Genomic DNA, 13,155 nt, shown 5'->3' with positions numbered 1-13,155 from the left:
CTGATGATGTTTCTTCATCCATTTGTGATGCCCAGAATGGGAGTTCACCATTTGTAAAACTGCACTGAGAGAGGAAATGCTGATTCCGCAAGATGAAAACAGACGAGAAGTGTAAAGTGGTGTAGTAATACCGGGAAGGGGACTGTAGTGCCAAAGCACACTATAACCAAGTGGTTGCTTTATAGAAAATATGAAACAGTGGTGACACACAAAACAACAAATGTTTTGACAGAGCCTTGTTGAGGTGCCTCAGAGGACAAATTTAGTTAATTATAAATACCACAACAACCACTTCTAAAAATCCAAAGTCAAAGAGAGTTTGCAGACATATCATTTGATGCTTTTTGCAGTGCGTTTTTGTTTTGATTTAACCATACTGATCTTAGCTAGTTAATGCTCTGACAAAATGTAATAATTTAGGTTCAACAACAATACAATGTAAACGACTGAATACATGTACCCTTCTGTTGTAGTAAAGGAAACACATTCACTACTTAACCAAAATATTGTACTTCTTAATATGTAAAACTTGATTTTCAGAAGGGAGGAAACACAGTTTACACAAAACCATAGTGTTGCTTTTAAAAGGTTGTTGTGAAATCCACTTGTATTACATTTTAAAAATAGCCCATCATCATCACCATCAAGTTAAAGTTTCCATTTGAAAGCTGTAGCCATCTGTAAATCATCATCATACTGTATTGTACATTCTTGATAAGATGTGGAAAGTTCAATTAATCTCTATCCATCAAGATGTGCAGAGGCTACCCAGCTTATAACTACTGTGTGGCAACAAAGATGCACTTTCTAACTGGTTGGTTGCAAATGAGAAAGGTCACTCTTATGAATGCAGACCTCAGGACTACTGGATTACCTGACTGAACAATCAAACTTTTGCTTTTGACTAAATTCATCAAAGTCTCCATCTGAAAACATGGGGTCTGACATCGGTGTGACCCCTGAGTTCAGACTGAGGCGAGTGCGCAAACATCTATTCACAACTGGCTGCTAAACCACTACAATAGGGTGGGGGGGAAGGAACACTCAAATCAAAAACATAACAAAACCCAAAACACCAATACATAAACAACATTGATTTTTTAGTTGTTGTGACACCCCTGAAAGATTAAAATTTCAGGTAAATCTTTTGTGAAAGGTGTATATTCTCACTAGAAAAGCACGGCTGTAAGAAAGCAAATGTCACTGATTGCATGTAATAAACTCACTTGTTCAGTTTTCATAGGTTCAAGACAAAAACAGACAGACCAAATAAAATCTCGTGAAACATGTTTCTCATAAAAGCCTTACATTTGATCAACAATATCATACAAATACATAATCTGCATCAAAAACAAAACAGACTTGAATTGAAAATCTAGGCCTCGCAATATCTTCTAATGTTAAATATTTACACTGAGATGTTTTATGTTGGCCAAAAGTCTCAGTCATATATACAGTGAGGGAAAAAAGTATTTGATCCCTTGCTTATTTTGTACGTTTGCCCACTGACAAAGAAATGATCAGTCTATAATTTTAATGGTAGGTGTATTTTAACAGTGAGAGACAGAATAACAAAACAAAAATCCAGAAAAACGCATTTCAAAAAAGTTATGAATTGATTTGCATGTTAATGAGGGAAATAAGTATTTGATCCCCTATCAATCAGCAAGATTTCTGGCTCCCAGGTGTCTTTTATACAGGTAACAAATGTAATTTGTAAATCATTATCAGAAAATCAGTTCATATAGGTTGCAAGCAGGCTTCAGATTAAAACGCAGTTAAAAATTAGTATAGGATCACCCCAAAAAGCCACCTAAAACTAAGTTAATGATCTGTAAGGCAAGCCATTGCAAGTCCAAAAACTGTGTCCTCGCTGTGCGTTTCTATAGTGTCCATCCATAAAGCGAGAAAAAAAAACAAGGCTATTTTTGTGAATGTGTTGATTTTCGCTAGTGGAAAAACCCTTATTGTTTTAAAACAGTCAAGTCTTTAAGTAGCCTAGCCGCTGCTGCACTTGCTTTGGGATAGGTAGATAAATTGTATATTTCATAATTACATAAAATCAGACCCTGTTTTTTTTTTGTCCCCCCTTCAACTAAGTAGCTTTCACATTAACAAGGGGAAGCTTGTAGTTATTTTCCAGCACTGTGTTGTACAAATATTTCTACTGAAAAGGGCCACTTATAATTCCTGAAACAGTGCCTTTGCAGTCTGTTATGAAAACGGAATTGCACTGCCTGGCTGAAGCACTCCACAAAAGTGTAATTGATATATGGAAAAAGACCCGACTCTTTCAGTCCATTCATTATTAAAAAAAAAAAAAAAAAATCTGGCTCTTCAGAAATAAGTATGTGCGTGTGCGTGTGTGTGTGAGGGTTAGATATATTATCATGTGTGTATATGTAAATTCACAGCTATGGGACAATCTGAACATGGACAATTTAAGTTTAATTCCTTGTGCTGACTATTTACAACACACACACACATATATATGTAAAGATAGACAGGCAGACAGACAGGCAGACAGGCAGGCAGGCAGACAGACAGGTTGTAACTCAACGTTCATGACCTTGACTGTCTAGTATTCTGTCTATATTAGATAAAACAAATATTTGGAAGCATGGACTGTATCTCGTTAAAAAAACACATAGGTTTTAAAACATTGTCTAACTTCACAGCTGTTTATAATTTACTGGCATTAAGACCACAGCCTTTATTCTCAAAAAAGGAAAATTCTTATCTCAACATGTGCAGGTGTTGAATGAATAAGGATGCAGAGTTGCCACCAAAAAAAAGTCTAAATGATTGAGACAACAACTAAGAAACCTGTGGTTGTGTGAATATTACAACAAATAGTAAACACCTGTGAATTGTACGATAAGACTTCTTATCAGTTTCAAGAGAAGCACCCTACTGTAAATGTTAAAACTGGAAAGGCACAAGATTGAATTTGTGGGGACAATATAATCAGAGGCAGTTTCAAACAGTGACCAGTAAATGTGTTTTTTCTCAATGTTGGACTTTGAAAATACAATGTCACAGCACATTCACAGCACTGTTTTGCTTATAATATTACATGTGTTTTATTTCATATACACAGTAAGTATCTGTGTATAGAGTAGATCAGTAGGTCGATTGGTTGATAGTATATAGACAGGTAGATTAAACTTCTAATATAGGTAGGCTGACTCAATCAGGGTTGGGTAACTTCGCCTCAGGGGCCACAGTGCCCTCCGTTTTTCATTTCATCCCATATCTTAATTAATTAACTGAATTCAATATTTGGATAAGTACTCGTACTGGTAAGACATAATTCTGGGTAGGGGGTGCGGAGAAAAAATAAATGATACATACCTTTCAAGGTGACAATGCATCGCACTGTAAGAGTGAAGAAATGGCGCACTTGCATTTGCATTTGTGACATGGATTACATAATCTCCCTGCTTTTGCCATGTCCTCAGCGTACCTTATCAATGTGAGTGAGAGGTTGTGATGCAATGTTTACAGTTAACTACCTCACCCTGACTCAAATTCAGACATCATTCCCCAGCTAATTTGTGAGCCAGGCGTTACATGCAGTTTGGGTTTCGTCGCATAAGACATTTTCCGGAATGTGTACAGCTCAACCGAAAGACGTGCTAAGCGGAGTTTTTGCTGTCAGCACTACGGGCTATTCTTTAACCCACTAAATGTAGGGTTGTAGAGTATGGCGATTTCTTTAATACCATATGCCTTTTTCACTGCTGTCAGACTGTTCTAATCTTCACCTGTGAGCCCCTATAAGAGCAGCTAATTGTAGTTCATTTGAACCAAGAGGGAAAACCGCTCTCCTGCTGAGAAAATGATAAGAATTCATTTTGCTAGCCCTTCAACTACTCAGATCTTCTGTGTAAATAACCACAGTGTACAGAGCATCTAGACAGAGGCCCAATCTACTGTCAGCCTTGAATACAGATGTTACTTAGAAATGATTTTTTTTCATTCACATTTTTTGGATGCATACTTTTTGGTTGCTTTGTTTGCTTTGTGTTTATTCAAAAAGCAAAAAAGCAAGTATATATAAATTAAATAATACACATACAATATCTGCACTTCTGGTTATAACTTAACTTCAGAACACAAAATGATTAACAGCTTCCAACCAATGAAAACATCATTGGACCATCCACAAAAAGCTGACAGTGCAGAGAATATATGGACTTGAAAGAGACCCAAACTGCAGAAAGCGGACTGGGAGACAATCTGTTGCAATTAAAGGCATTGTTTGCAGTGCAATGAACTTGTTGAACATTTAAACCGCTCCTCCCATTTGGTGATTGATGATGTCATATTTTAAAGGACGTTAAACATTGTTTGGAGGTCAGCGGATGCAGAGTTCGACTTTGTCAGGAAGTGACGGTTAAATGGAATCATACTTACTTTCAATTAAAGCCTAGCCACAGTTTGAAATGTGCTATATATTGCTTTACTGTACTTTTATACAAAGTACAAAAATGAGGCCAAGCACATGTTTTCCATCCCGTTTACAAGCTGCACAGAAAAATAAGATGGGTATGTTTATGTGACACCAGATCCTTGGAGTGAGAGAATACAATTAAATACAATCACACAAAAAAGTGCAATCTCTGTAGATTATTCATATAAAAATATTCAACAGATGTGTAAAGAAAATAAAAAAAACAAATATTTAAGGGTTTTATGAGATTATAAAGTTTCTCTCTGGAAGGCTTTATCCTTTTTTGGAGTGGCACACTACAGTAGACAAGTACCACACTGCCTGAGATACATTTTATCAAAACAAGTCTAAATATCTATGAGGAGCATAATCATAACTGCGGAGAATGAAGAATTTTTTTTTTTTTTAAAAGGACAACAACATGCTAACCTCCATGTGCTCCTGCCAATGTAAGAGCAAGATGCTTCACGCTATCTAATCAAAGCACTAACCCTTTAAACAAGACCTTTTCCAGCTCCCATATCAGAGCTGCAGAGGACCCTGCTGGAGTGTCTGCTTGTAGCACAACAGAAATGTCATTCTGCCTGGCATCTCCCTCTCTTTGCAAGTCATTATCTTCCTCCACCAATAAACCAACACAGGAGAAACAAATGGCTTCTTCAGGAATTATGTCTTTTAAATTCATTTCAGAGACCCTGCAGCAAAGTTAATGGAAAAAAAAGGAAATGGTACAGTTAATAGTTTGTTATGGAATGAGAACAGGAGGAAGAGGGAGGAATGATAATGCGTCTTTTCAATAACAACTCTGTACTTCACCAAATACACCTGTCCAAAGAATACAATTCCCCACTGTCAATAATCTTGCATTTACAGGCGGATATGATAATGCCAACAGTCCGAATTGCCAGTTAATCAGCATTCTGTTTATTTCAATTCTAGAACGCATACAATTTAAGCTTTCCCCCCAAAAAAAGAAAATCAGAAATAGTTCCAAGTAGGGCCACTGCTATGGTTTAGAATTATTTATTTCTCAACCTGAAATAAATAGAATAAGATACTGTCTAGTGATCTCATTTAACCTGCCATCAATACAGGAGGTGAACAGTTATTGTAGTCTTGTAGTATGGCAGTAGCTCTATCTTTGATTTCCTATTACAATCCCTTTTGATATTTCAGTTTGTGGTAAGCCTCTCTGAACTGCATAAATGTTTCTTGCTGAGCTTCCTAGTTTAACATATTAAATTAAAGCACAAGTGTCAGCAAGGTTTCATCAACTCAGGACACATTCATTTCTTATTCACCCCAATCTGTTTTAGAAAGGAGATCGGGATCAGGGAGGGGGGTGGGGGTGTTTGTGGGGGGGTGATTGTGGACCATCAAAGGTCCAGTCACAACGGACCTCATTATAACACAAACCACCCGATTTTCATTTCATTTCATTTGTGGATTCTCTGTAAATGCTTTTTCTTTTTTTATTTATATATTTTTTTACTAGAAAGGACGTCAGTTGTAAACAAAGACCCACCAAAGCCCTAATTAAATAGATGAACTGTATTAACATAACCTGAAAGCCCTGTCCAATTTTTTTTTATTTTTTTTATGATCCAAGCAGTGAGACCAAATATGGGCAGTTTAATTACCATTTGGACCCAGAGCCTCAGCCTTTGATATGGAAATCCCACTTCAGTTCCAGCCCCCAGTCTCTTTCACTCTTCCCTTGTCTTCCAATCTTCAACATGAATTTTAAATAGTCTTGTCAACACCTGATAGTGAAAGCTATCAGGGTAATGTGACCAAGGAGGGAAGAGGGGGGAGTTGCGCTGAGGGGTACAACACAGAGAAGAAAGTGTGTGTGGGGGGGGGGGGCGGCCACAGCATATAAGTGACTGGATTATAGGAGTCCCCTTTCTTCTTGTCCTCGCTGTGCACAAGGCCCCCTTAGATTAAAACGAATGAGAGCTGTCATGTACAGTTACCCAGCTATTGTCATCTGCTTATTGCATGACTCCCGGCTTTGCTTTAATTATTAATTGCACTTGTCAACTATCATTAATTCCTCTTTAGCATCCCTGTCTTGGAGTAATTAGACAGAATGGCCCTGCTGCTCTCATTGTTTCGAGAGACACTAAAATGGACTGATGGGCTTTTGTGCTGGATTTGAATTAGCACAATCCAGTTCATCTTTCTTAGCACTTTTTTTTTTTTTTTTTTTTTTTGCTCAGGGCTTGCCTTACATTTACTCAGATTGGAAGACAAAACCTAATACAAATATGACAGATTTAAAAGTCTACTGATATTGCACACACAAAAAAAGGATTTGATTATAATCAATACTGGCATAGATGTAGATATAGATATTTTGTAGTCAGTGAAAAATAATATATATAACTATATACATATATATATATATGTACACACACACACCCACACACATGTATTATAGGTATCTATGTTTATAGGTATACATACAACTTACAGAGGGAAAAAGTAAATTGCACAGATTTAATGAGACATTTCCTTTATAATTGTATCTAAGTGTGGCATCATTGAAGATCTGCTGAAATGTATTTGATTGTGTCTGCCTGTTCATGATATTAAGATAAATGCTTTGAAAGGGGTTTGTGAGGCACTGTTCATGGATAATTAAAAAAAAACAAAAAACAAAAACAAAACATACATGTGTATTAAACATGTATGTGTCTCGATGTCTACATGGAATTACTCTACTCATGGATTATTTATTTATTTCTGGATGACACAGCTGAACATGTTGAAAGAGAATTTAGTACATTAAAAAAATAGATGGCAGACCTGAAAATAGTCCAGATGGATGTAGGAACCCAGCGTTTCCCCATATCCTCAAATGTCATATGTTAGCCCATCTGCAATTTCATCAAACTGCCTTTAACCCTTTGAAGGTGTCTACAGGGGCCATGACAACACACATCCATACTATTCATATCAGTTTGAAATTGTGTGGATGTTAATTAGATTGCTCTGCTGTTCTATCTACACATTTTTGAAAATATTCTTACGGAATATATAGAAAACCAGCAGCACTGATGGTGTGCTTGTGGTGACATTTTTAAAGAAGGCAATATGAAAAAGAAAAAATATTTTTTAGTGTGCAGTAACACCTGAAATCATTTTAAACAATTATTTAAATGAATGAATGAGTAAACATTAATCAATTAATGAAGTAAATGAGTGAAGGGTATTTTTCTGAAATGAAATATATTCAAAAATATTAATTAATAAGGGTGATGCTTTTAAATACACAACTGAATTACACAGAAATACACCTACGCAATGTTATTGGTGACTATGGTTGATTTACTAAAATCTCCAAGTTCGTCGTGGTTACCTAGATACAAAGAAAGGAAGCTCAAAAATTAATATCCCTATTGAAGCGAGGGACCCAGGAGTATTTGTTTTAAGTAGTTATTTTGTGTATAACAGCTACTTTAACAATTTAAGTTTTGTTGTGCTTAATTGGCTTAATTGGTTAAAATATATGCAGAGTTTTAATGGAAAGTCTTAGAATAATAAAACTACCTGATTCCCTTTGTTCGGTAAAATCTCCACGGGTTATAAATTACATTAATTCACATGAGAATTCCACCCATTCAGTTTAAACAATATTCTGAAAACTCCATTATGAAAGAGCGCTTCAAGTTCACCTCATGAGTAAATGTGGAAAATGCTTCCGTATAACATTCCTAAATGCAACCCTCTCATCACATTTGATGCCGTATGCAAATTCTAATGCTATTATGTATTCAGATACGTCAGTGCTTACACAAAATCAAACATCCTACACGTAATTTAATAATTACAAGAGCTCATTAACCGATATTACATTTTCATATTATAACTCAATGAGATGTAGAAGGCTGAATTATATTAGTCAACAAACAACTGGAGCTGCTTGTGAATTTGTTCTTGTATTTCTGGCATTGTTATGTTACCTAATAATTCAATCAAATGCTTCATTTTAATACACCTCTCCACATGGCTCTAAGTTATTACAGTAGGCGAACAGAACACTATGTGTAATTGGATTATCTTGAGTATTCCTACTGCCTGTTTAGGTAATAATATAATAATCACTTTGCTCTTGGAATGTGTTACACGCAGGGCTGTACTGTACAATATTCCTTATTGTAACTTCCTTATAATTTTCGATCACACATCTGTGTTAAAATGCAATTGAGTTAGCAGTTCCTGAACTGAACTTACAAGAGTGAAACTGTCATTAATTAAAGACACCTTTTGGATTGTGGCTGTAGGTTAGGCCACAGTGTGACACACAATTTTTGAAACGAGAAAAAGTAAATAAATACATATGAATACATTTATAATTTATTTACATTACATTATTACCTATAGCTATAATCATAATGGAAAACTATATTTTGTAGGGACTCTAAACCTCACCCTAGCCAGGACCAAAGTGTTACCCCAATTCCATCACTGGAATTAATTGAATTGAAAATTGTATTTAATTAAAGCATAACTATCAATTAGCACGAATATTAATTGTGATACTGTATTTTTATTAATTATTATAGACACCTAGTCAACAAAAATAATGACTGTTTCTACAAGTACAGACTGAATACACATTCAGCATTGATGAGTGTGGTTTCAATACCTTTAGTGTTTCAAACCAGTGGTATATATTCTGTTACACAGGCCTATACAGTACCTAATTTGCACAGGAGTTGCTAGTTCATTTGAGTCTAGTGTTCATTCATTATATTCTTTAATAATGGAAACCCTGTCTTTGATATTGTTTAGGCAACAGTGGTTTAAACATATTTTACAGAAGTTTGAAACCTGCTGGAAGTCAGGATTGGACACATTGCAAAAAACCTGCTAGTGCATTGTGCATATGCTTTACATAGCTCAAAACAAATGGAACAGACTATCTATGCACACATAGTGATTTGCTATGAGTATCTTCATGACTGCCAATGAATAAAATGGGTATTTTATAGGGCCTCGGAGTATCTTTGTTTTAAAGATTGCCTATAGCTTATAACTATCATGATTACACCATATTTGATGAAGCTGTAGGGAATTAACATTCTGCCAATAAATCCAATTTGAAAGGAATTATTGTTCTTGTTTATTTAATATAAAATACTACTACTACTACTACTACTACTAATAATAATAATAATAATAATAATAATAATAATAATAATAATAATAATAATAATAATGTTCTTTGTTCTTTAAAAAAAATATATTAAAAATAAATACATTATTCAAGCCACAGCACCTTCTGAAAAAATGTCAGACCCTGTATCCCCCCCTCCCCTCCCCCAAACACACACACACACACACACACACACACACACACACACACACACTGAGTACTCAAGAGGAGGAAAAAAATATCTGAAAAAAATGACACATTGCAAGAATATAACTAGGTAGTTGTGTATAATAAGAGCTGTGAAGATTAATGTTATACACTCCACAACATGGGGAAGAAAAAGTATTTAAGTGGCTCCACAAGGGGCATGATATTGCAAGTCTGCTTGGCGGAGCTACCCCAAATGGAAATGACTGAGCTGATCGAGGTGTCCATAAAGACATTCTTTCTGGACTGGAATAAGTAGGGGTGGAAGAAACAAAAATCCCCACCAGTGAGCAGATTTCTGGGCACAAAAAGAAGTATATCTGACAGGCATTTCTGGCACCCAGTTGGCATTGTGGGTAGCTATAAATCTGCCAACAGTCACATAAATACTTAACACCAGACAACCTCAAAAAATGAAACGTTGCTGTTGTCATCAGAGAGAGAGGTTTGTGCATCCCACTATTAATTAGGTGTATTCTTTCTCTCTTCTTTGTCGGGAGGTGAGAGCACAGAGAAACTGCAGGTTGATGATAAGATCACAGATGCCTTCAAACAACTATCAGGCCCAGAATTCTGAGAGGTATGGATTTGTATAAATGCAAAGGGGGGAAAAAAACATTATATCGTCGTAATGAAGGGACTTTGTTCGTCATGTGTGAAGGAATGCGTTATGGCATCACTCAAAAATTGGCCACAGGCTGAAAGCTTCTTAGTAGACCTTGGCCCATTCATTGCTATTTGTGCCAATATTCCCACACACTTTCTAAATAAATGCTTAAAGCTGAATATATTCAAGTGAAGTAGCTTTTCTTGTGAATAGAATTATATGTAATGGGGTGCTAAAATAAAGGGAGGGAAATTACAGACTCCACACAGTCAAGGTTAAGTAGGTAAAGTAGGTTAAGGTAGCTCACCTGGTCCATACTGAGCTCGAGGCTAGGTTGATTTCTTCTGCAGTAAACAGCACATTTTCCACACTGAACATTCCTATAACATCCTAATTATAATTTCACACCATTTTTAAACCTTTTAAAACAGATCTTAATCCTGAAAAAAATGTATATTTTAGAATCCATTATTCTCAGTGTGCAACAAAACCTTGCATCTTTCAGCCTCAGGTACATACCATTTGATTTGTGGAAAAGTCTTAAAGCCATGTCAAGATGGTAATGTTTTGAAATGAATATTAGAAGAAAATGATTAGTGGAACAAGTTACCTGTCTGACTTACTGTTGTGAATGTGAGAAAAAAATATATACATTACACTGAACATTAGGAACACCTGCTCTTTCCATGAAATAGACTGACAAGGTGAATCCAGGTGAAAGCTACAATCCCTGATTGATGCGACCTGTTAAATCCACTAAATCAGTGTAGGTGAAAGGGAGGAGACTGGTTAAAGAAGGATGTTTAAGCCTTGATACAACTGAGACATGGATTGTGCACGTGTGCCATTCAGAGGGTAAATGGGCAAGACAAAAGATTGAAGTGCCTTTGAACATGGGTATGATAATAGGCGCCAGGCACCCCAGATTGAGTGTGTCAAGAACTACAATGCTGCTGGGTTTTTCATGCTCACCACTTTCTTTTGTGCATCAAAGATGGTGCATCACCGAAAGGACATCCAGCCAACAAAAACGGCTCATTGATGAAACCGGTTAAAGAAGGCTGACACAAAGTGTGCAGAGCAACAGATGGGCTTCAGTTAGTCAACTGTTCTTCCAGTATAACATTAGTACCAAAAGACCCATAAAAGAATGCACAACTTGATGTACCTTGACACAAATGGGGTATGGTTGCCAACAACCTAATTGAGTTTCACTTATTTCAATAAAACTCAAGAAACACAAGTTGTAGTGGGCTAAGGAACGAAAACACTGGACACTGGATGATTTGAATAACATTGCTTGGTCTGATGAAACTTGAATTTTAATGTATGTATGAATATTAATTCAGATACCTAGCTAGTTTACTCTTCCCATAGTCACATCTGAACAAAAGCAGAAGTTCTGCCCCCCCAAAAAAGTGAGCAACATCTAAAACATGTGTATAGACTCCCACTTGAACCCATGACTCTTTTTGTATACTCGTGTCGATTGTAAGGCTCTATAATTTACAATATATTTACATTGTTACAAGATGGGTAAACCGAGTGTTTGCTAATAGGCACTAAAAAGTTGCCATCTGGGTGCACTCAATAAGGTAAAGCATAAAAGAGATTTCACTGAAGTTAAAACATCTGCAGATCCACCAGTGACCGCTCTGTTCTCTGTTTACAATAGCAGCACTTACAGTATTTTGTAAACATGCTGAAGGAAGTTAAATAGTGCAGGCGCATTGTAGATAATTGTGAAGTTTGTATACTATGCGGCAGAAACATTTTCGCAAAGTCATCCAAACTTGTTCTGGTACAATTAATGTTATTTAAGGAAACTACTTCTGGTGTAGCAGCTGTGTGTATGAGTCAGTGTTTGGAAGCCCTTATCTCTGCACCTCACTTCACCCCCAACTGTCCTCTCTCATCATTTTGTGTTCCTACTTAGAATAGACCTGAAACGGACAATTTCTCAGGCTTTACGAGTCATTGTCTTGTCTGGTATAAGACTAGAGAAATGCCTGCAGTAATCACACGTGGAGGGTGTGGGTGGGAGGGAGGTTTCCAGTTTATGAAAGCTATATAAAGTGTGTTGTCAGAGCACAGATCAAGGGAGGAACCTGTTACTCCAAAATGGCCTTCCAAGTTTAAGGCAGTGACGTCACAGTAACAGGCTCATGTACACATAGGAGGAGCAAAAGAAGATGCTCGACAGGAGCATATTGATCCGAGAATGTATATAAGGTGGGTCAATAATAATAATTATCATTATAAAAACAGGATGGCACACAAAGTCCCATGTTAGTCCTTTGCCCCACACACAGCCATTCCCAGCTGTCCTGTATTGATGCTCACTAGCACAAAGGCCCCACCTCTGATCCAGCTGGCCACTACCCCTCGGAATGGGAGGCGGAAGGTTAAGCCCCCGACTGGAATTGGTTCAGTGTGGATGTTGGGTTAAAACAATACTATGGTGCTGGCTGACTGCCTATCCAAAAGGGTGGGAGAAATCCTATTTGGAGTCATGGAAACCAGAGTTTAGCCCCTCCTACCCCATAGTTCTGCTGCCAGGGAGGGAGAAGGGCTACAATGGCATTTCTGGACAATTTTCGGGATCCTCTGTTCAGTCAAGAGCTGGGAAGCCCTCTCTGACCTGCTTCCTCTGTTTGGAATACACTGTGGGACTTCTATACTTCTACAGTATGGTTAACAAGACATTTTTTAAGGGAGTTA

General features: G+C 36.8%; 1 protein-coding gene across 1 annotated transcript in view; it reads right to left on the bottom strand.

Annotated features, from left to right (window-relative positions):
• The window catches only part of sox5 (SRY-box transcription factor 5), a 251,783-nt gene that overhangs the window by 196,463 nt on the left and 42,165 nt on the right, over positions 1-13,155 (bottom strand). The window lies entirely within an intron of this gene.

This window comes from Amia ocellicauda, chromosome 5 (genome assembly GCF_036373705.1).
Source record: "Amia ocellicauda isolate fAmiCal2 chromosome 5, fAmiCal2.hap1, whole genome shotgun sequence".
In the NCBI taxonomy this organism is placed as follows: Eukaryota; Metazoa; Chordata; class Actinopteri; order Amiiformes; family Amiidae; genus Amia; species Amia ocellicauda.
Note: the sequence above shows the minus strand (reverse complement) of the source record. Positions and strands in the feature narration are given on the sequence as shown.